This window comes from Condylura cristata, unplaced genomic scaffold (assembly GCF_000260355.1).
Source record: "Condylura cristata isolate star-nosed mole 26May11 unplaced genomic scaffold, ConCri1.0 scaffold00019, whole genome shotgun sequence".
Lineage (NCBI taxonomy): Eukaryota > Metazoa > Chordata > Mammalia > Eulipotyphla > Talpidae > Condylura > Condylura cristata.
This window is the reverse complement of record NW_004567120.1, coordinates 40,848,652-40,873,095: the sequence shown is the minus strand read 5'-3', so window position 1 is coordinate 40,873,095 and position 24,444 is coordinate 40,848,652. Positions and strand designations below refer to the sequence as shown.

The window sequence follows — 24,444 nt, the reverse complement described above, 5'->3', positions numbered from 1 at the left end:
GAGAGAGAGAGAGAGAGAGAAAGAGCTAGCTCACATTTGCAAAAGAAGAAATACAGAAGAATGAACTCAAAACTAACAACATGGATGCTGGCCAGAGACAAGATGACAAAGACTTTTCAGAATCTACCCTCACGTAAATTTGACTTTAAAATCATGTAAAGTCTCTGCTCATTAAAAATTAATCAAAAGGAAACTTGAGACTAATTATGCTCGTTCCGTCCCACATACAAGCAAAGCTCGTGCTGCATAACCACATCTGACCAGGCTCTGGTGAGACTAATGGAGAGAGAAGGCACAATGAGCGAGACTAAGCTTTAAGACGAGACTGATGCAACCACAGAGGCACAAAGGACCCGGCTGCTCGCTCTCGCCCCGCCAAAACCAGCAGGCACAGTGCCTCTCCAGCAACCTCTGCAGACTTCCAAGGTACAAATAAATGCAATCCCGCACGAGCTTCCAGAGACCAGAAAAAGGGAAGACTGTCCCTTGCTCTGTAGGGTTGGCAAGACAGGCCCTCCCTGGTGGCGCACCGGGGTGGAGCACAACACTGTGAAGCTACCACAGCCCCTGCAGCACAAGCTCGATTCCTGGCCATGGAGTGACCCACAGGGGGCGGCAGACCTCCCCTGACCCGCCGGCTGCTCCCCTCAGCAGTGTTTCAGTAGATCTGCCTGTTCTGCTCCCCACTCTGTCTGGTGAAGCCTCTCTCACACCCCCCCCATCTGTCCTGTTCCCCAGTTCTGTACGCATACATAAATCTTAAAGAAAAATAAGGTTGGCAAGATGATGCTAAAAGCTCCAGCCAAAGCCGGTTCACAAATACAGAGGTAAAAATCCTCAAGGAGGGGCAAGTAGTCACAGGCAGCCTTGGGCCAAATTTGGTGATGCCACGAGTTGGTAGAAAACCCTTAAGACCCGGCCTCGCATTAACAGCTTCACCGGCTGGCTTCAAAAGGGAAAAGCTCTGTCGTGAAGCAGAAAAGGAGCTGGGTATAATTCCGCCCTCTCCTATGCCCCCAGATGTAACTGGGCCCCCAGAAAACCTCAAGTAAACAGACTCCTTCTTGGGGCACGGTGGCAAACATCGTGCCCTGGCAAACAGGGGCTGGGCCCCGCCCACACCGCTGAGTCAGAGGCTCCGGGCGGCGCGCCAGGGAGCTCGCCCTTTCAGAACCGCCCTCAGGTGATTCCGCGTGGCCCCTCCAGTCCGGGCGGCTACCGGCCTCCGCCCGCACCCCCGCGCGGGCTGCCAGCGAGGGGGCTCTCGGCCCACCCCGGACCCGCGGCTCCGAGCGGCCAGCAATCCGCGCACCCTGGCGGGAGGGGCTGGGCAGCCGCACCGAGCCCCCGCGCGGGCCAAAATGGGGAGGTCCGGGCTGCCCGAGATCAAATAAACCCGCGCGGGTGCGGGCGCGGGCGGCGGGCGCCTCCAGCAGCCCCAGGTGACTCCGGGAGCAGCCGGCGTGGGAAAGCGCTGGCGGGAGGAGCTGGCAGCGGGAAACTTCTATTTAGGGACGCTGCGTCCTCCCCCAAAAGCCGGAGGCGGCGGCGGCGCCCCTCGGCGACTTCTTGATGTGACCCAGCAGACTGAAACGCGGTGGGCGAGGCGGAGGGTGCGAGCAGACCGAGTCACCGGGCCGGCGGGCCGCAGGCGCTGCCGGGACGGGGCGGCAGCCAAGGGGCGCGCCCAGCCCCCCAGCTCCAACCCAGAAACAGGCCCGCTTCGCACAAACCGGGGAGCCAGCCGGCCCACGGTGCTGGACGGAGGAGGTGGCGCAGGGTGTTCTGGATACACGGGTCACGCAAAACAGACTCCTGAGCCCCCCCCCCTTTAAAGACTTTCCTGAGGCTACCAGGACACACAGATGATGCAGGTGCCCCACTCAGCCCTGGCAGCTGCCGGCCTGCCTCCCTGGGGTCCTATTAAGATGCAGATGGGACCTGGGCAGGGCCTGCAAGCCTTGCCCAGCAGGGCCTGACAGAGGCACGCCAGGGCACCCAGAACACTGCTCCTCCGCACTGAAGTCACCTGGCTGCTGGAGCCAAGAGCACAATGAAGAAAGGAAAAGGCTGCGGGAGACAGGGCCTCGCTGGCAGGAAATCACTTATGTCTCCCAGCCAGGGCCACTAGCCCAGAGGGCCCTTGGCCGGGGCGGGAGAACCTGGGGCTTCCCACAGGCAGCCTGAAGGCCCCCCCTCCCATAAGAGCTGGGAAGGCCCAAGTGTGATCTCCACAGGTCCTGACAGCGGCAGTGGCAGAGCCAGGTCCCGGTGGGCCCTCCTGGGTCGCACTGTGTGATCCAAGTGGCACCAGCAGGCCACAGCCAGGTCACTGGGGCCGATCACTGGGGAGAAAAACCCTCAGCACCAACCTGTCCTAGGCCATGGTGGGCAAACTGGAAAACCGGAGCAGTCCGAGCACCACTGCCACCACTTAATGCCGTCTGGGACCCAGCTCTGCCACAAGGGCTGCTGGGAAGGCGAGCCTGACCTCGGGTGTAGCAGCCCACTCCACCTGAGGGGCTCTGGGAAAAACACAGTGCTCCCGGTCACAGGGGGTCAAGGGCAGGACACCAGGACATTACAGTTACCATGGCCTAGTGCACCAAGGCTGACAGGAAAGGGACTAGGCTGAAAGAGTTACAAGTTAGCTTCATTTTTACTTTCAATTACCCTTCACCTTCCCTTAACCCCCCTCCTACCCCAAAGACACCAAGCAGCAAAACAACCTAAACTCAAATGTGTCTCACCACACTCCCAAATCCCAAGGCTTGGAAATCAAAGGCAGGAAAGTCACGCAAGAGGCCTGTCTCATGTCTGGACCGCAAGAACTCTCTAGGCATCTGCTAGCTGACCCAGGAGCAGGGCTGGGCACGAGGCACAATGTGCTCTCACCACACCACACCAGCGTGAGCTGCAGGTAAGCCAAGTGGGCCCAAGGCACCCCCTTGCCCGGCTCAGGCTCAAAACTGTTGACTACTGACGCCCTGGGCCTAGCGGTCACCTCAGATTTCATCGGACCGAAGCAATATCTCCAAGCCCAGCCCTCCTGCCTGCAAGCTTCGAAGATGAAAAAAAGGTAAAGAGGTGCCTTAATCGCCAGGTGTTGTGTGACCCCCAGCAACACAGCTAATAAGTGTACAAAATGTCAGAGCTGGGCATGAAGTCACTTCGGGGGGCTCAGAAACACACTGGTCACAGGAACAAAACACTCAGGCAGCAGCTCCTCCTTCCTAGCTCCGGTAAGGTGTGGGGGTGAAGTGAGAAAGACTTCCATTCCCAGACAGCAGAAGTTTCCCGAAGCCGCCGGCTGTGCCGCGGCCCTGGGACTGCTAGCCACGCAGCTTCCTGCCCTCTTAGGAGCAAAGAGCCAAGCAGGAGGCCTACCGAGGCTTCAAGCCAACTGACAGACCATAAAGCCCTCTTATATGTCAATGCTGACAGAGGGCGCGGCAGGCAGAGAACACACCTACCACCACAGGGACATGGGCCCAGAGGCTTCTCCGAGGAGAACAGACAGGGCGAGAGGCCCAGAGCTGCAATAATAATAATAATAATGCAGCACTGTCTGCAAAGGACGCTGCCGCACCTGAGCAGCAAGCTCGAGGCTTGCCAGGGCAGGTTTATTAGCCTGATTCGACAAACCGAAGAACCACCAGCAGTGGGGGAAAGTGACTTGCCTGCTGTCACAGAGCTAAGAAGGGGCAGGACTGGAACATCCGACTCCGCAGACATAAGTGCCTTTACACTTGCTGCCATCCCTGGGGTCGCAAGTGCGCCTGCCTGAAGCCCACACTGGGCAAGCACGCTGGCCACCCTCTTTCAGAGAGAAGGACGAGACTGTCTCGGTGCTCGTCGCGGAGTCAGACTGGCAACATTAACAGTGAAAACCACCCTCTGACTGGGAGCGGCAAGTACAGGGAGCGGTTGGGTCGCTCCTGACTCAATGAACTCCAGTCCCCTCTGGCTGTCAAAGCGGAGGGCTTGAAGAAGGCCTCCCAGGTGCACAACAAACAAAATAGGACCTCACATGACTTCTGAGTCCCGACAGGAGAGGGGACTTAGCACTGCACGAAGCTCAGGCACAGCTACCGATGTCACCTGAAGCTAAAAGCTCCAGTCGACAATGAAATGCAGAGAAAAGCCCGGAGAACCACAGTGACGGGACCCCAGACGGCAGGGACATGGCTAGGATCACGTCCTCCGTAAAGGGTGCTGGCTGGCTTTGCCTGAGCGCCTGCAAAGGGGAGGGCACGGCCGGGCGCTTAAGTCAGCACTCAGTGCCGCCATGTGCCGTGGACGCAGGCACCATCAGCATCGGTTTCCGTTTTACAGATATGGAGAGTGAGGCCGTCACACGGGGGACAACAGCCAGGATTCCAGGCCAGGTGGGCTGCCCCATCTGCAGTCAACACCTGGTGGGCCATCACAGTTCCGCCCCCATCTGCCTAAAAGGAATCATGAACCGAGAAACTAGAAAATAAAGAAAGCAGAACTTCAAAGAGACCAGAAACAGGGAAGGGAAATTACTAAAGAATAATGAAAACAACTTCTTACTCGTCTGTAAAATTGAAAAAACTTTGGAAACAACACTCCGGCCTTTGAAATCCTTTGGCCGCCAGTGAAGTGTCGCCGGCTAGGCTGTGTGACGCTATGCTTTTCTCCGTTTGGGGCCCTCAGTCAGAGCAAGAACCACTCGCTCTTTCAGTGGCTTTTAAAGCAACTCCATTTGGGTAATCCTTTCATTTCGGAACAAAGACTATTGCAGTTACTTTTTGTAACTTTTCTCATTTTTTCAGAGCCTGCAAAATGAAAACATTTGCTTTGAAGCCACTGAACATGCTTAATGAGAGACCGAAGAGGGACTTTACCGTAGCTACCATTAATGCTCTCGTCCTTAAGAAGTTGAGTGCTGCTTCTGAGCTGACGGCAACATGAACTCGCTTCTCGACAAAGCGCACAACACAGGAGGTTGAGGAGCATTTCCGATGGGAGGCTCCCAGTCCAAACCAGCAGGCAGAAGAGAAATCCCGCCTGCGAAAGGCAGCCTGAGGCCAGCGGACACTGGCATGAAAACAAGCAATACAGACCTGGTGAAGCCTGAGGCAGTCTGAGAGGTCACTGAGGAGACAGCAGGGATGGAAGACCACCTCCCTTCCTGTGGGAACCACTTCCCAGGTGCAAGCAGGGGCAAAACTGCAAGTTCAACTGAGGCTGTGATGAACTTAGCCCAGAAGCCCTCTCTGCAGATGCACAGATTTCCTTTGGATTTGCTGATTTGCTTTAATGGGGCAGCAGCCAACAGTCTCGATGTAGCGGCTCAAAGTAGTATCCTCGTGCCAAAGTCACTCTGAATTGTGCCAGCGTATTATACTGGCACCGTCGCTTCAGAGCTGTACTTTTCTTCACAGTGCTCATCTCTGCTGGATATATATCCCTGTTTACTTTTTTCTTACTCTGCTTCTCTACACAAAACGCAGCAGTAAGGCCAGGGCCTCATCAGGCCACTGCAGACACAGCACAGGCATTCTGGGCTTACTGGAGGGGTGAGACCAGCGGATGACTTGTTAAACAGAAGAGCTTTAAGGAAAAATGTTGAATAACCATATGATAGTTGGAATAAAAGTCCCAGTAAGCAGTGCCCACTTTTGAGCACACTGGGAAGCCGCTCTGCACGGCAGGCAGAATGGGTTTGAGCCTGCTTGACAGGGGTAGAATCTCCCAAGGGTAGATCAGGTTTTGTGAAAGAGCCAAAAGTTATTTGGAGTCAAATCTGGTGAATAAGTGATCGTGTCTAATATCGATGGTGGATGAATGCAAAATGTGCCTCTAAATTAATAAGGCAGGTTGTCGATTTTGGCTGGTAAAACAGTTTTGATGGAAATTCAAAAGAGTTTGAAACACAACAAAACAATGACCTCAGTCTCTAGATGCTAAAGTGGATACTTCACAAGGAACAAAACTGAGCTACGACAGAAACAATAAAAAATAAAAAAAGTATCCAGGCCATGTAAGGAGACATGGCTTATGATATTAGCTTTGCCTTTAAGTTTCCCAGAAGCTGGTGCGCCTCAGTCACCCTCTCTGCGCCTCAGTTTCCCCACCCAGGAAACAGATGAAGGTCAAGGTCTCTGTCAACTGTAACGTGCCAAGATTCCATCCTGGCAAAGGTCTAGTCTGTTTAAAAACTAGTCACAACCGAATTTGGCTCTTACTTTACTGTATACGCCTATACAGCCCATACTACCGTTTTTTGCAGCAGATTCATTTCATACTTGTTTGGGCAAAAACTAAAATTAGTTTTCACTTCCTGAGCACAGCAAAAGCCTGTTAAGGGAGGCAGCCCGGCAAAGGGCGCTTTCTCGAGCCTGTGCATACTTCCGACTGCGTATCAGGGAGCTAACAGCCCCTCAAAGATCTTCCCTCAACTGTTGCAAAAACAGATAACCCTCCGGTGCGAGAGAGACACCGGCCAGAGCGCCCATCGAAGCTACGCGACTAGTGCCGGGCAGCGGCCGCTCCGCTGGGCCCACTGGGATGCGGCGGCAACTACCCGGGCCGAGGGCAGGGCAAGGACCGGCTGGGGTGCGTCGCTGGAGGACAGGGCAGCCGGCCGGCGCGCTCGCTACCCCGGGAGGGGAAGCAAAGTCCGGGCTGCGGGCGCGACGCCCCCAGCCCTCACCCCCGGCCTGCAGTCCCCAACTCCGGTGCCGACCTTCGCCCGTCGCCGGCCCGGGACCTTGGGCGGGGAACTGGGGGCGGAAGCCGGAGGCACCTGCCGCGGCGCCCCGGCCTCAGCCCCGACCGGCGGGTACAGCGAGTGAGCTCGGGCGGGCTCCCTCACACACCCCTCGGGGAGGCGAGGCCCAGAGGGACCCGCGGGCCCCGGAAGCCCCAGCTTCCTTCTCCCGGCCCCCCCTACCTCGGCTGCCCGCAGCTCCCGGCTCGGAGCCAGGCCGGCCGCGAGCGCGCACCCACCTCGAGCTCCAGGAGCCACCGCCGTTGCCAGGCTGCTCAGCTCGGGGGGCCCCGCTCCGCCCCCTTCTGGGCCCGCCCCCTGCAGCCTCCCCGCCCCTGGCCGCCGCCGGGCGCCCTCCTCCGCTCGCCGGTTGGCTGGGATGCATCACGTGACGGAGCGTGGGCGGGCAGAGGGCGCCGGGTGAGCCTGGGGAGCCGCGCCGAAGGGCGGGGCGCTTCCTCCGGAGACTGCTGGGAAGCCTTCTTTGGAGGGGCTGGCGCTCGGGCGCCACTGGGAGTTGTAGTTCTAGTTCCGCGGCTTGAATGGGCGGGGCCAAGAGGCCAGGCACCACCCCTGTAGGGAAAGTTGGAGGAGGCGTTGAGCAGAGGCCGCTGGGAAGTGTAGTCCCAGGAGTCTTGGCTGGCTCTCAGGGGGGATTTCCCCATAAAGTGGCAATCCAGAAGGGAAACTTCTCTATGTAAAACTTGAGCAGGTTTCACTAAATTGAGCTCTTTTTTGTATCCGCTGCTAAGGGTGGCTGCGTGAAGTTGAAGTACTGTATGGGAGAAGGGGCTGTCACTGACTGCTGGGACAGATGCTTTCCCTGGGCAGCTAAGGGCTAAGACGTCTGCCCTCGGGGCGTCTGTCCAGAACTCCTTTGACCGTCTGAGGCAAACGACCCTTAAAACAGTAAGAAAGTGAGAGAGAGAGAGAGAAGGAAGGGCAGACCAGTTCAGAGAAAGAATTCACTGAATAACCAAACCTCATTGAATCAACCTCATTGAATGCTACAGATATGTGATATTCCTTGTGCTGTATGATAATTATATATAAGAAGTTTAGGTGAATAAGATCAGCTTCTTTTTTCCCTCTTGCATTTGTTAGTACTCCAGCATCTAAAAGTATATACACCATATGTCACTAGCGATATTTTATACATATACATATACAGATATCGATAGATATACGTGACTCTACACATATTAAAGATATGTGTACATATCTACACATATCGACGATCCAGAATGCTTCTCTGAATCACAAGGCCCTGCAGGCTCCAGCGTCACTTCCTCATCAGCCAGTGTTCCCTTCGTGCCTCCTGTTTCTCTCTGCCTGGTTCTGATCTAGACACAGGGAATTCTAGTCTATTCTCTGCATGGAGCAGCTCTTCCCTCCCCGAAAGCCTCTGCACCTGTTCCTTTCTCCTCCTGTATAGCTCAGACTCCTGGAAAGGTGGCAGAATACCCCTGCTCCCCAGCCAGGCAGAAAGAAAAGCACCCCCAGCCCGTCACAGCCTGGATGTCATCATTTGCTTACACATCTGCCCCATCAACACCCTCTCCAGACTGTTCACATCTTTGAATTGTGTTCCCTTTTGTATGGAATTTCAAAAAGTGTTCAGCAAATGCTTTTTGATTACATGTGTCTCATGTCACAGAGGCTCCCCGGTGGGCTACTGAATAACTCTGGATTCCCAAATCTGTGAATCTTGGAAGGAGAGAGGAAACCAGGGTGGGTGGAGGGAGGGCAGCAGCTGGGTGTAGGAGCCCCTTTCTCACTGGAGGGGCAGTGTACAGAGCGGGAACACCCTCATCCTGCGGAGGTAGCTATGCTGAAGAGTTCCGTGCCACCTCCCACAAGGCCCAGCTGCAGCCTGGCTTCAGCCCTAGAAGCACATCACCCAAGCAGAAAGGGCTGGAGAGAAGGCCCTGCAAAAGGAGACGGTGCCCCTGCGCCACCCACCTCGCTATATGGGCGCGAGGACCATGAGGTGACGCCGTGAAGACTGACCATTGCAAAGAAGCTCCTGCCTTGCCCTTGGCCAGGCACTGCTCTCCCACATGCTGGGGCTGCACCTCACAGTTACCAGCACGTACGGGGGTATCTGCATGTGTTGGGGGTCAGGCTGTTCTTCAGGTTTCCCTGCGTTTAAACACACATGTGCACACCCGCGCACAGAGGGGTGGTGGAAAGATGGCCAGGCTCGCACCTATGGGCCCTCGCCGTAGGGAGGGATCAGCAACACACATGAAGTAAGGCTGCCTCACTCACAGTCTTTCCAGTTGGGCCAGCCTGCACCTGTGCCCCCCGAATGCATCAGTTTTTGCCAAGGCACAGGCTGGGGGTGCTTCTTGTTCTCTGGGGGCTCCATCTTGTTCTCCCAACTCAGAGGAAGTGGAGCAGGCAGGGCCAAGAGGGGCCTCCTACACCCTTGGCTTAGCCAGGAACACCCTCCCTTCCCTCCACCCATGGCCTCTCTGTGGGTGAGAAGGTCACCTTGTGAACATTAAGTACCTGAGCCACAGGCTTGAGGAAGGAAATGGGGGCATTTCCTGCTCTCCCCTAGTGGGCTCATTTGAGCCCATGCTGGTGCTCTGAACTCCCCAGGGACTGGGACTCCTCAGGTGCACCATAATGAACTCAGGATAGAGGAAGGTGGGGAGAAAAAAGGGGCTTCCTAATAGAAGGAGAGGCTGTTGGCCTTGGGCAAGTTACTTCAGCTCTCTAATCAGTGGTTGCTTCTTCTTGGAAAAAAGGGATTGAATTTCTCTGAAAAAGGGCTTTTGTGTCCCCAAGGGCACCAGGTAACTGAGGTGTATAGAGTGTCAAGGCAACAGTGCCCCCAAGCTGCCAGGATGGTCATTGGGGAGGTAGGAGAGGGGGTCAACCTTTGTGTCATTGGCACAGAGGCCTCTGGTCCCCAGTTCTAGCCCTTGCCGTTGTTAGCAATGTGACTTTGGACAAGTACATCTCTCCCAGCCTCAATGTCCTCATCTGTGAAATGGGGTTATTTGTATCCACTCCATAAGCTTGTAGTGAAGAATAAACTGAAGACTAACTTCTAACAGAACTGAGAAGGGCCTCTGCCTGCCACCTCCCCGCCCACATCCTGTATTTAAAAAGTCACCTCAGCAGAATGGCACAGGCACGTTGGAAAACAGTTTGGCGGTAACTTGTAAATTTCACTCTAGACTTAACCCACAATCCGCCTCCTAGAGATTTATCCCAGAGAGTTACAGACACTAAGTATTCACAAAATGACCTGCATTCAAATAGTCACGGAGCTGTTTACAAACAGGAAAGCAAACAACTCAAATTCCGGTCAGTGGATGTTCCTCAGACAACGGAACATTACTCAGCAATGAAGAGGAAGCCGTTTGCTCTATGCGAAAACATCAGCGAATCTGCAGGATACCATGCCAGGTGGAAAGCCAGAACATAAAGTATTACATAGGGTGCAATTCCATTCATGGTACACTTAGGGATGGAAGACAGTTTCCCAAGTTTAGAGTTACTCAGGGCCAGAGCTACGGGAAGGGAATGACTCAGAGAGGCGGGAGAGAAGTTTTTCTGTGTTTCTTTGCGCAGACGGCTGCTATTGCAAAGAGGCACAGGTGCTGAAGTGGGGAGGGCGCTGAAGCCTGCCCTACGTGGGCCGAGAGCCTGCTGCAAGGCCAGAGTTGGGTGGGGCAAGGGAAAGGAAGCCTCTCTTTCCTGGGAGATGAGGCCAGGGAGAGCTTACCTGCAAGAACAGGCCTGGGAGCTGAGTCTGGACAGAGCCAGCAAGAGTGGGTCCCAGGGACCAGAAGAGTCACCACCTTCTCTCCATGTATGGCCGGTGACCTGGGGGGGCTCCAGAACATCTTGAGGTCACCCTGGATTCTGTTCATATGTGAGGAGAGCTTGTTGCTGGGCTTTCCTTTCACTGTTTCATACAAGTCACTGTTGAATTTGGGACCTCCTTGGAGAAACCCCAATGGCCCACTGAGCTTATTTTTGTGGGTGCTGGGTAGAAAGTCAAGCCAAGTAAGGGGGTGTGAAAACACTCACACACACAGAGAAACTCCGCTTTGTTTTGCTTTGCTTTGTCCCAGCCTTCCTGGACCCAGGGTCCAACGTGCAGCCATCACTGCTACGACATCTCCAGTTCCAAGGACCCGCTCTGCGGGTTTCCCTCGTGATAGGCAAACATAGACTCCTCGAGGAGGCTTGGGATATAGTCCATAAGTACATGGTGAGGATCTGCCCCAGACCCTACTGGGATTCTAGAGCAATCTGAAGCCATTCAGAGGGATGGCCAACTCCCAAGACATCCTCTCTCTGTCCTCACTTAGGAATTTTACCCTCCAAAGTTGGTGTTTCTTACACTAAAATGCTTTCGAGGAAGTAAGCACATTTGAACTATTGCATGAAACATTCAAGTTTGTTTGGCTCAAAAGAGATTTTCAGAAAGAGCTTTTCTCCTGTTATTTGAAGGAGGCTGGCCCACCTCATGCTGTGGGGAATAATATGTTACTTCTCAAACACCAGAGGGGTAGGAAAGCCAAGATTAGAATCAAAAGAGAGAGATGACAGAGGGCAAATCTGAGTGTCAGTAGATATTTGCTGAATCTGAATGAAATTTTGTTACTTAAGCTCAATCAATCAAGAAGAACAAGATACTGAGGAGGAAACCTTACCAAGGAAAGGTGAAAGGTGGGTGCACCAAGAACTACAGAACATCGCTGAAAAAAAAGGAGAGAAACAAATGCATGGAAAGATATCCTGCGTTCATGGATTCAAAGATTCAATATTGTTAAAATATCAATAACATCCAAAGCAATCTACAAATTTAATCTCTATCAAAATTCCAATGGCTTTGTAGGGGCAGGAATCAAAAAATCCATCCTAAAATGCATATGAAATCATGAGGGATCCCGAATAGCCAGAACAATTTTTAATAAGAAGGGCAAGGGTCACATTTCCTGATTTCAAAACATAACACAAAACTACAATAATCAAAATGGTGAGAGATTGGCATACGGAGAGGCATTCAGGGCCATGGAGCAAAACAGGGAGACCAGGAGCAAATCCTTGCACATACACTCAAATTGTTTTTGACAAGGGTGCCAAGATCATTCAATGGGGAAAAGACAATCTTTTCAACAAATGATTTCGTTGGGAAAACTAGATGTCCAGTGCAAAAGAATGAAGTCAGATGCTTTATTCCATATACAAAAACAGAAGGAAACAGAAAAGTTTCTTGACATTGGATTTCACGAAGATGACACCAACCACAAAGTTCACAAAAGTGAAAGTGGATAAATCAGACTACATCAAAATTGAAGACTCATCTGACCCTGCGCACCAAATGGCACACATGCAAGGGAATAAGAACGCGACAGACGGAATGGAGGAAATAATGTCAAAGCACCAATCGATCGGACTCATGCAGAATGTACAGAGAACTCTACAACTCAACAAATCACACAATTAAAATACAGGAACGGCCTTGAATAAACATTTCCCCTTAGAAGGTCTCAAATAACAAGAAAGCACGTCAATATCACTCGTCATCAGGAACATGCATCTCAAATCCACAGCCTGACACCACCTTACTCCCAAGTAGGATGGCTGTTACAAAAAATTGAAACTAATACATGTTGGTGGGGATGTGGAACATTGGAACCCTGGTGGGAATGCAAAATGGTGTTGACCCTGTGGAAAACAGCATGGGGCTCGCAAAAACATCACCATGCGGTCCAGCCGTTCTGTCTCTGGGCACGCGCCCCCAAAGTGTGGTTGTGAAGTCATGTTTCTGCTCTTGCATCCATAGGAGCCGTCTCCCCTACATCCAGGAGGGGGGAGCAACCCAAGCACTCATCAGTGGATGAATGCGAAACCAGCTGCCACTGCCCACACAGTGTGTTATTCAGCTTCAAAGAGGAGGGACATTCTGAGAACAGGGATGAACCTTGAGGCCATCATGCTAAGCGAATTGAGCTAGTCACAAAGGGACAAGTGGAGCCTGAGTCCACGGGTCCGAGACACCTCGAATAGTCAAATTCCAAGGCAGGCAATGAAGCCTGCTGGGAGCCATCTTGTGTGGGAGGGAATGGGGAGTTTTTGCTAGAGACAGGATTTCAGTTTTTGCCAGACAGAAGGGGCTCTGGAGATGCAGCACAACAACAGGAACGAGACTGTTAAGAGGGCTGCATTGGACAGCCAAGATGGTAGGTAATGACGGTGTTGGGAAGCCCGCAGTGGCCCCAGCTGACGGGACCCAAAGCCAGCTGGTGAACGAAGGCTTCCCATGGTTCATCTCAGTCACAGTGGCACCCTAAAATGTCAGTGTCCACTGAGGACAGGAAGTCCTGGACCCCCGGGGGCCAGAAGTAACCAGGGCCCACATCCCAGTGCGGGAAGGACCAGATGAAATATTATCCCCACTTTGTGTCACTGCCAGAGACTCGTGGAAGTTGTCCTTTTCCAGAGAGTTTTCTGGAACCCTTTCTCTCCATTCAGGAGAAAAAACTAGCAGGGAGAAGGGAGTGGGTGGGCAAGAGGAGTCTGAGGAATCACCTTAGAAACACACGCCGAGGATACACATCGCGCCCGGGTGGTTCTCTCACTGGGGAGTGTCACGGAAAGTCTGTGGAAGGCAGTCCAGTTCCCTTTCCAGTTCCAGACAGCAGGGGTCACGTCAAAAGGGTCCTGGACCTTTGGAAGGGAGCATAGGTGCCCCTCAAGAGTGTTGTCAACCCTGTGAGACTCCAAGAGTAGACCTTTAGGGGTGGCTGTCTGTGAGCTGGATGAAACCTCAGCCTCCTCCCCAGCCTGGACTGCTGCCGGCCCCCAGGGAGTATACCGGCCTGCCTTTCCAGTGACAGCTGCAGACAGCCCAGCTGCCCTTGAGCACGCCTCCCCAGTGCTGGGGGAGGAGAGCCGTGGTAACTTCTCAGTGCTGTGCTCAAGCTCTGTTTAGGCTAAACTCCTCAAACCCTCGCCCCTCGTCCCCTCACCCCTGCGCCCAGCAGCAACCATTCTAACTGTTCTCCCTTTTAACAGCTTTCCTGACATATAATTTACACACAGTAAAATTCACCCGGGCGAAGTGTACAAATCAGTGGGCTTTATACATCCACAGAAGTGTGCAGCCACTCACCACCCCCAGGCGAAAACCCCGTATCTGTGAGCTTCGCGCTCCCTTTCTCCTTCCCAGCTCTCCCTTGGCAGCCGTGTCTACCTGGCGTCTACAGATGTGTCTGTTCTGGACATGTCACATAAATGGAATCATCCAGCCTGTGGCAGTTTGTGTCTGACCGGCCCCGAGCACGAAGTATGTGTTCATCCGTGTGCTAACACGAGTCGAGTGCTGTGTTCCCTTTTCATGGCTGAATACTGCTCCGGCATATTTTATACACATTGTCTTTGCCTGTTCACCCATCAGTGGACGACATGTGGGTTGTTTCGCCCTTTGGCTCTTGTAAATAATGCTACCACGAGCACATGCGCACAAGCGTTTGTGTGGACTTGCCTTTTCATTTCTCTTGAATCTACTTACACTAAGTGCAATGTCTGGGTCACAAGGTAACTATGTTTGACCATTAGAAAGAACTCTCAGATGGTTTCTTAAAGTGGCTGCATCATGTTACATCCCAAACAGCAACTCCAATTGCTCACCGACATTTGTTATTGTCCATTTTTTCGATTCCTGTCATCTCAGAAGGTATGAAATGGTACCTCACTAGCATTTTGGTTTGCATTTCCTGATGACTAATTGTGTTGACCATATTTTCATTAGCTCACTGCCATTTGCATATCCTCTTCAGAGAAATGTCTATTCAGATCTTGTGCTCACTTAAAGAAAACTGGGTGATTTGTCTTTGTACTATTAAGTTGTAGCAATTATTTATACATTCTGGATGCAAGTCTATTTTCAGATATGTGGCCTATAAAAATGTTCCTTTGGGCCTCCCTGGTGGCGCAATGGGTTAGGACGCAGCACTGCAAGCTCACAGCAGCTACCTCAGTGCAAGTTTGATCCCTGCCCCGGAGGTGACCCGCATGGCGCAGCAGACCCCTCCTGTCTCGCCACTGCTCCCCTCAGCAGTGGACTTCATGGATCTGCCTGTTCTGCTCCCCCCTGTCTCTGGTGAAGCCTTTCACCACCCTGGCACCTCTGGCCTGTACCCCAGTTCTGTGTGCATAAATTAATAAATCTTAAAAAAAAAGTTCCCCCAATTCTATGGAGTTGCACTTTCACATCTGACGGGGGGGAGGGGAGCACCTGAACACTTACCAGGTGTCTTGCTTGAAACCGTGCACCAGGACACACACGGCCTCCCCTGCCATGGGTGAGGAGCAAGGAATGGAATACCATCGTCCCAAATAGCTCATTAGAGCCCGCTACACGCCCTGAGGCGAGGGGAGTCCAGGAGGGTACTGAGAGCCAAGGCCTTGGGCCAGCAGCCCGTCAGGATGGCACTCCAGAGGAGCACACCTCAGGTGATATGGTGTAGCAAGAAGTGCCACGTGCCGGAGAGGTATAAACGTTCTGCTCCGCAAGGATGAACTGACGAGATGACGCGGGTGGGGGGGGGGGGAGGATTCGGGTTGTGCCCCACCAGCTAGCCCCTTCCTAGGCGAAGAAAGGAGGGTACCCCGAGGCTGTGTTGGCATAGAGAAGCACTAGGGTGACAGACAGAAGTTGCGGTCCAAACTAGGGCTCGCTTTACGCTAGAGCAACAGGCTAAGCCGGACTCCCCTGGAAAGCCCAGTGCAAGGGCCAGCCGAGGCGCAGCGTTCGCTAGGGACTGCTACACGTACCACAGGCTGGTCTCACTTAATATCGGCCGTAGGTACTTGGAAAGTCGCACTGCAAGCAAAAAGACAGAAAAGCGACGGCTCAGAGCACGTTCTTGGCTACTGTGTTCTGGCCCCACCATCATCGCCTGGGATTGCTTTGTTTTCCTCATCCTTGAACGCATCGACCCCGTCTGAAGACCCACTGTACTGCTGAGGAGCTCAGGCAGACGCTTACCCTGTCCAGTCTGGGGGCTGGAGGCTGAGCTCAGGGTGTGTGCGGGCCGTGCCCCCCTCGGCGCTCGGAGCTCCAGCCTCTCTGGCCGCTGCTGGTTCCTCGGCTTGCGACCACATCCCTCCCATCTGCGCCACCCAGGGGCCCCGTCCTTGTGTTTGAGGGTCCCTTGCTTTAGGAGAACACTCATGTCTGGGCCAGGGTCCACCCAGTGGCTTCATCTTGACTTGATTATCTGCAAAGACTGCTTCCAAGTGAGGTCACAGTCACGCGTTCTGGGGGCTCAGGCCCACATATTTTGGGAGGACACAATTCAGCCCTTACCAGTGAGGCAGAAGATGGTGACAGCTGTGGAAGAATGCCACCCTAGAGACTAGACGACCCCCAAGGTCAGGGGAAGTGACTAGGTGGTGAGCAGAATGCTCTGTTCCAAATTAGAAACCCTGGCCCTGCCCTTGGTGGAGTCCAGTTCCAGAAGGACACTGCTGTTTTGGCTGTCTTCCTCCCCACAGTTACAAAAATACTTGTTTTGGTGTTGGACTTCCCCTTTGGAAATCAAAGAAAGCAAAATATGCATCCTGAAAACAATGGAGTCCCTTTGATAAGGTTGTTTCCTTACTTGCAAGCCCTTTTGACCAGTGATTACAAGGTAGCAAGTGCCTTCTGCAGGAAAGCCGCAGCTGAGGCGCCTCGGCCAACGCTCCTGGGTGCGTGAAAGGCTGTTTACATGCGCAGCGTGCGCCTGGGGAGCCGCCTGCTCTTGAAAATCGCCTCACGCTTGGCATCCTCCCCCCCAACTAGGGTTTCCACGGGCTCCCTGTGGCCCAGCAAGTACCAGAGGATGACCCAGTGGGGGAGGGTGGGCCGGAGGGGCTCAGCCAGGGCTGGTTCGACACCTGCCAGATTTGTTTGCAAAACGCCTTGCAGTCTTTCCGCAAAACGTTGGGACACCTGGGACATGGTCAGCTCTGCTTAAGTCAAGGTCAAGGCCTTTGGCCATTAGGTTGACTCACCTGGCAGATACTTACGGAGCCCGGCTCGGCAGCTCCTGCACTGCTCGGCGAACTGGCCCACGGAGGTGAGCGGGGACGTTGCCCTGGGGGGCTGTGTAGTGACAATGGAAGCCATTTGAAATCCATTTTTCTCCATCAGCCACATCCTCATAAATCCCATCTGAAAGACCCACAAATCCATATCCTCCTGGAATCTCAGAAGGTGACTTTGTTTGGAAATAATCTTTGCCGATATAACTAGCTAAGGACCTCGGCGACGATGATAGCTGGATGGAGCGCGGGACTTCAAATGACACATGCTCTCACGAAGGGGTGGGCTGGCGCGGGGGAAGGGGTCAGTGGGGAGACACAGAGACACTGAAAGAGAAGAAGGCAGGTGAGATGGCGGCAGCGATTCCAGGGAAGTGACGACAAAGCCAAAGCATTTCTGGAGCCTCCAGAGACGCCCAGACACCCACGGTCAGCTGGGTTTTGGACTTTGCGTCTCCCAACCACAGGAGACAGCTTCCCTCAGTTTGTGGTACTAGTCTGGCAGGTGTGGAGAGGCCTGCTGGCCAGGCGCTCTGCCAGGGCAGCTGACGCAGGGTCTTGACTCAGACGGCAACACTCCTGCAACCTTGGCCCTACTTATCTGCTCGGGGGGCTGGCCACGGGCGCCGGGGGTCCCCAGCTCCAGAAGGCTTTTATAAAGTGGCACCCACCTGCACCGGCGCTGGTGGTCCCCAGCAAGGTTGGCGTGCCCCCCATTTCACAGTTGACGGCCTGCTGTGCTCCCCAAAAGCCAGGCCACTCACACCCTCTCACTGCCTGGTCTTCTGCACCCAGAGTCAGGCCTCAGACTCAGCACTTCGCAGAAGTCCTATTCTCTGCTGAGCTTTGTACTTCTCAGGACTGGGGGTGACTTGTCTTGGCTCTGATCCCCAGGTCCCCTCTCCATCCCCAGCCCTGCAGAGACAGGTGATCGGGCCTTTGATGGTCTAAATACACAGGGCAGGCGCCTCCCTGCTGGCCTAGGGGTTAAGTCCCAGCACTGTCACCTAGCCCTCGAAGACCTGAGTTCGACCCCAGCCAGGGAGTGACCCACAGGCTCAGCAGACCTCTCCTGTGGCCTCACTGCTCTCCGCAGCAGTAGGTTTTAGTGGATCTGCTATTCTGCTCCCCACTCTGCCTCTGGAGAGTCCTCTCACCGCCCCCACATCTCTGGCCTGCACCCCAGCTCTTCTACACACACACAATAAATAAATAAATACACAGGGTGACTCCTGGCACGTCTTGCTCTACCCACCAGACAGGCCCTAAGGCTGGGCACTCCCCTGCTCGGTCTGCTCCCTCTGCGCTAGCAGCACACAGGCACTCCGAAACACTCAGCAACACGCAGTGGTATGGGGGCGAGTGCCCGCCTCCACTCTCTCTCCACCCCTGCTAACCCGGTAGTGCCTGCTCCTCTTCTCCCTGGAGCTGTACAGAGCAGAGGGGCCCTGGGACAGCAAGAGGGCGTTGCTCCCTTGGGAGGAGGCTGCAAGCCTGGCCCAGAAAGGAGGAACAGCTCAGTCTGAGGAGAGCCAGCAGCCGCAGGCCCAGTGGAGCGAGGCCAGGGCCTCAGAGGCAGGAAGGGAAAGGCCCTGCGCTGGAGGCAGCAGCCCGCTGGGGGCCCAGCGGGTCCCTGCACTGCCCAGCCCAGAGAGCAGCGAGTGGGTGGCGGGATGGCCGGGCTTCTCCGTCCAGCCCGGACTGGAGCACGTGACCCGCTGGCCCCTGGGGAGGGGCAAAGCCCTTGATCAAGGGCGGCTAGCAGCCCCAGAGCGCAGAGAAAGGGGCTGGGGAGCCCCAGCCTGCAGCTGGTGTGTGGGTGGGAGCCAGAGTGGTGACTGCCAGGAGCCCGCTGGGAGCCCCCCTCCAGCCGAGTCCGGGGGAACAGAACACACCCCGGGCAGCTGGCAGGAAAGGTGCCCCAGGGACGCTGGGGATGGAGACTTGCCACCTGCCCAGGCCTGTCTTGCCTTGGGGGTCCTCTTTCCCGGAAGTGCCCTGAGCAGCCACAAGCCCCCAAGCTCCTCCCCTTGTCATGCACTCCCCAACAGACGGAGCCTGACAGAGTGGCAGGAGAGCTACCCAATCTTGTAGACAGTTGGCTAGGGCTCCCCACTGCCTTTCTCCATTAGCATAGCCAGGGCTGGCTCTGCCCCGCCCCATAGCCCCCACCACACTCCTAGCAGGCTGTAGGAAGTGCTTGCTGCAGAAAAAAGGAATAAATGAAAGGAGAAGCCGGGCAATTGTTGCTGAGGCCCAAGGGCTGTCTCCTTGAGGACACCTCCTCAGGGATCACCTCAACGACCTTCTAATTTAACCAGTGGGGAAACTGAGGCACAAAGTAGCAGTTGGGTGGAGTGGGAGCACGAGAGTCCCGGAATCCACCAGTGGAGAAGAGGTTAGGCCCTGTGCTTAGAGTCTGAACCACAGCCTCACCATTCGCTCGCTCAGTGAGTCTCCACAGCACCACCCCAGCCCCTGGCTAGGTCTCAGTTTCCCCATCTGTATCGTGGAAATCCTACCCTGGCCTCCGGAGTTGTGTGAAGGGTCAAGGCTGGCAATGCAAAGGGCCCGATGCTTCAGAGGGGCTTGGGAAACGAAACTTTCCTTCTTGGTTTTGATCTGCCGTCTCTGAGTCCACAGCTCAGGCCACTCGGCGAGTCCGCACAGACCTCTGGGAGGCAAATGGCCACGGTGCCTCCGGCCGCAAGTGTATTCCAAACGGCAGCCAGGGGTGGGCAGCAAGGGTTGGGAGGCGCGCTGCTGAGGAAAGGCAAGCACCACTGGTGACAGTGTCCAGGCGAGTTCCGGTGGACCTCTGCGCGAGGCGGAGAGCTGAACTTCACCACCAGTTTTCGTTGGAGTGATCTGGAATGCGATGTCTGTATGTGAAGAAAAACAAAACAACCCATGCCATTGTTCTGACCTCCATTCAAAGCACTTTTGGTGGGAGTGCTCTCCCCGCCCGCCCCCCCAGGCTGATTGGCTTCCCGTCCCCAGGCTGGACAACCTCCAGCTAGGTGCTGCCAGGAGAAACGAAGTGATTTCCAGATAAACAACAAATACTTTACCAGTTTAAGTCCAGCCCAAGATTGCATGGAACATATTTTTGTGCTCTGTCTGCCATTTCGATTTCACTGGCCACCCTGTGTTTTCATTTGCTAAAACTGGAAACTGGCCCCAGCTGAGCCGGGAGGGAGTGAAAGCGGCGCCTGGCCACAAATCTGGGTCACTAGGCAAGTGGCAGCCATCTTGGGGTGGCAGCCAGACAGGAGACAGCCCCGCTCTCGATTCCCATCAACGTTCCGCTGCCAGGAAGTCCTCTGCATGCTGTCCTAAAAGTCCTTGGTCTCTGCAGTGGGCACTGTTTGGCCCCGACCCTGTAGCAGCCTGCGCCTGGCCGCTCCCAGCCCCACAGCTCGGCCCTGCTCTGGTTGGCACACGCGCCTGGGCAGGCGCAGCAGGCAGCAGCTCACCCCCACCCCCACTTCCTCCTGGAGCGCCCACTGACGCCACGCTGTGTGCCATGTGGCTGAGCTCCCTGCGGGCCCTGCCGCCCAAGAGCCCTGAGGCCCCAGCCACTGCATATTCATCACCACATTCAGACCTCAGAATAGTCCTAGTGGTGCTGAGGTCACCCCGTTTTGTAGACACAGATAAGCTAGGAAGTGGGGTACCCGGTTTTTGACCCAGGTTTCTCAGACTCCAGGAGACAGATCCAGAGGTTCCAGGCAGGAGGCTGGGTGGCAGGAGGCAGGGGCTTGCTAGAGACAGAGGTGCTGGCAGCTGGAGGATCTCTAGAGCAGGTGGGGTGGCACTCGGGCCCCGAGACAGACCCTCTGAGAGGAGTGAGCAGCAGACACTGGGACAAGATGGCGGCTCGTCCCCCTTTGGCAGAGAGAGCAACAGCTCCCTCCTTTCCTACGCACTCTTGGACCTTCACACAACTCTGAGAGGCCAGGATATTATTGCCACGACACAGATGGGGAAACTGAGGCTGTGGAGACTCACAGAGCAAGCGAATGGTGAGGCCACGGTTCAGACTCTGGACACGGTGCCTGAACTCTTCCCCACTGGTGGGTTCTGGGGCTCTTGTGTCCCCGGCCCCTTCAATTGCTGCTGTGCGCCTCAGTTTCCCCAGTGCTAAATTAGGGGGTTAGCTGAGGCGACCCCTGAGCTGTTTCTTCTTTTGAGAGGGAGCAGCAGAACGACGCGTTCGCTCCCCGTTTCTGGGCAGATGCTGGCTGCCGGCAGAGACTGCTCGGTGGCCTTTGCCTTAGAGCAACAGCTACACTGTGAAGCACAGCTGCCCGTGCCCAGCACGGCCCTGGTGGCTGTAGGTGGGCACCAAAGATCCGGGACACACAGCGTGTTCTGTGCAGGCCGTGGGCAGCTGCACAGGACGCTGGGCCCATAGTCCGAGGAGGAGCGGGCGGTGAGCCTTGCTATTCCCAGAACACAGGTAGCACCGTGCTCAGTGCTCAGGCGTGGCCAGTTGACACACCTGGAGGGCACGTTTCTCCCACACTGGGCAGCCAGGGAAGAGCAGTTCAGAAAGACTGGCTGCCCCGCCCCCTCTCTGATCTGCCCACCCAGCAAGGCGGCCGAGCCTCCTCACAGATGCCCTGAGCCTGCCTGTCAGCAGCACACGTGGCAGGGCTGCAGCTGTCTTGGGCCGGGCGTGGGGATCAGGAGGTGACCCTCTTTTTGAGTGGAGGAAGCATGGTGGCTTCAAGCATTCACAGCCTCCCTCTTGCCTAATTTCCAGGGCTCGCTTGTGCCCAGGCTTTACAACCCAGCACAGGAGCCATGTGGCAGGGAGCACTTCCTTGCCTGAAACTGTCAGCCTCACGTTCCCTGCCTTCCTGTGAGCAGCTCTGAGGCTAAATGGTTACATTGCTCTCAGATCTAGAATGCCACAGAAACATTAAGTTCCTCAACGTACTCATTGAGACTTGTATTCACAGAAGCAGACGACACCGCTTGAGTTCCAAGCCTGGCTGGGCCAGGAGGCTGCAGGCCGGGGGCCTCCAGCTGAGGGGCGCCGCGACAGGGACTCAGAGCTCCGGCGGCCCCAGAAGCCCTTCTCCATGTATAAACGGGCCCTTCACTAGCCAAGGACCCTCAGCCAGCTCCACATTCCTTCCCCAACCCACTTTTCAGCCAATAAAAGTTGGCTCCTTTGTTGCCAATTGTGCTCCCCCAAATCAACATAAGCCCTTCGCCTTTCCTGTATGGGGAAGCAGAGTTGAGCTGACCTCCTGCCTCCTTGTGGATGATTTGCGACAAACCTTTCTGCTCTCAGAATCTGGTGTCATCACACTGTGCTCTGTGCACGTCAGGTAATGAGCCCGCTGCTCGGCAGCGTGGGCTCTGCGCTCTGTGTCTCCTGTCAGCGGGTGCCCACCCTGCCTCAGAGGCTGCGCGTGAGCTGGACCTGTCTTCGTCACCCGGCCCTGGCGCGGTCCTCTCCCAGCTCCTGTGCGCCAGGCTCGCTCCTTCTGGCCTCACCTGAAGTGTCGCCTTGGAGCGCCTTAGAGACCTCCCTGGCTAAAACCCACGCTGTCCGACCCTGCTTGTTCTTTTTCAGTGTCCACACAGCACAGGGTGGTGATGAAATCAAGCTGCGAGCTGGTCATCGAGGGCTCACATAACAGAGCGGAACTCGTTTAAAAGGGTCCAGTTCAGTGATGTGTAGAATGACCACAATGCAGTAGGACTGAACCTCTATGCAGTTGCTGAACAGCTCCATTGCCCCGGAAGGAAACCTGGAGTCACTAGCACTGACCATCCCTCCTCCCTCCCCCAGCCCCGACAGCCACTTCGGGTCTAGTCGTCCCAGTGGGTGCGACGTGGCATCTGCTTGTGGCATTTGCTGCGTCTTGGCCTTCTCTTCCAGACCCGGCTCCACGTGGTTGGAGGCCATGTCTGGCTGGTCTGTACCACCTCCAGCACCTACCTCTGGCACACGCTCACTTTTCCACACAGGGAGTTCGAATCAACGCACGAGTGGTTTTGTTCTTCCTTAGCGCGTGGCTTACCTCCCAGCGCCTGGCCTCGGGAGCGCCCTCAGTGGCGGTGCGCGGCAGTCCTGACCCGTGGCCCTGCGCTGTGGCCTGGCCTCCAGAGGAAGAGAGTCACGAGCGCACAGGAGGCCGGCGGGCTCCAGCCGGCAGCAGTTCTGCCTGCACAGGGCCTGCGTGTGGAGCAAGAGCTGTGGAACAGCAGCGCACTGCGTGCCGTGCCGAGGGCACCCGCTCCAAGTTGAGGTGTGGAGGGAGCTGAGCAGGCTCTTCAGGTGCAGCTCCTGAGCCGTGACCCTCGCTGGCAACCCGAGGCTCGGGTCTCCCCCGAGGTGGAGCTGGCGGTGCTGCGGCTTCTAGCCTGCCTGGCTTGTCCTTCCTGTGCCAGACGGGCCAGGTGGTGCCTGCAGGCTGCGCACCTGGGTGGCGGGACCCTACAGCCCACGGACGCGCTGCCCTGCTCGCTGGCACCACAGCAGGCACGGACTTTCATGGCTTTCCCACGCTGGCCGCTTGTCAGGAGCGCACACACATAGGATTGTCACGTGGCCCGCCCCCTCGGGCTGTCCCCAAAAGAACTGACAAGCGATGCTTGCACAGATGAATCTGAACACCAGCGTGGGGTTACTCACAGCAGCGCGAAGGCAAAACAGCTCCAGGACTGCGGACGAGGCGCTGGCATGCGGCAGGAAGGCTTGACGCAGGAAGGCAGGCGGCACTGCACCCGAGCACCGCAGGGCAAGCCCCGGGAGCACGAGGCTACGAGGAAGACACCACACAGCAAGTCACGTGTCGTTCGACGGTGTGCTGTGGCATCTGCAGAAGAGAACAGCACACGGAGCCTGAAGTGGCTTGCTGGCTGCCCGGGGGTGGGACCGGCAGCCCACGGGTCTCCTTTCAGGGTGATGGGAAGCCTTCAGGAACAGGTCGAGATGGCCGTCACCAGCATCATGAATGGACTGAATGCCGCTGGGCTGCTCACTCTAAGTGGCTCGTTCGTGTCACGTGATTTCTACTTCTGTCTAAGAAATCAGCTTGCTCTACCCATGCCCCTCAGGCCTTCAGTTTGCAAGCCCTCACCAGGGTTCCGTTTCAGGGGAAGCAAGAAAATGGCAGCCCTTCAGGCCAGGAACCCCGGAGCTCCGATGGGGAGTCTGCGTCACTCAGGCAGCGGTTTTCTCTCCTGCTCCCGTCACCCCTGGCGCCTTCCCCCCGAAGGAGCTCACGGATAACCCCCACGGCTTGCCGCTCCGCTTGCAACCAGTGCCCAGAACACGTGTGACTGGGGCCTCTCACCTCCATGGAGCCTCCTGGGACTGGCCCTGTGGCTTGCGGCAATCGGCCACAGAAGAAGCAGAAGTCGCCGCTGGGGGAGGCTGGAGTCCTGCAAGCCCTCTACTGGTGCGGTCTTACCGGCACGATGGAAGGAGACAAATGGTCCATTCCAGTTGGGGTGCTGTCCACATGGGGTGGGCGGGCCCATTGTCCCCAGACTGTGTGGGGTTTCTTGGGCACTCCAGTGTCCTTTCACATGCCCCAGTCGTGACCGTGAGGGTCATAGATATGTCTGAGTTGTCCCAGTGGAGTATGTGCGTGTGTCTGTGTGTGATGTGCCGTGTG

The 24,444-nt window shown here is 55.7% G+C and overlaps 1 protein-coding gene across 2 annotated transcripts in view; it reads right to left on the bottom strand.

Moving 5' to 3' along the window:
- The window catches only part of MTM1 (myotubularin 1), a 64,826-nt gene extending 57,800 nt beyond the window's left edge, over positions 1–7,026 (bottom strand). For both annotated transcript variants that reach the window (XM_004685864.2, XM_012727217.1), the window contains exon 1: positions 6,979–7,026. The gene's annotated coding sequence lies outside the window, so the exon portion shown is untranslated. The remainder of the gene's footprint in view (positions 1–6,978) is intronic.
- Between the last annotated feature and the right edge of the window lie 17,418 nt (positions 7,027–24,444).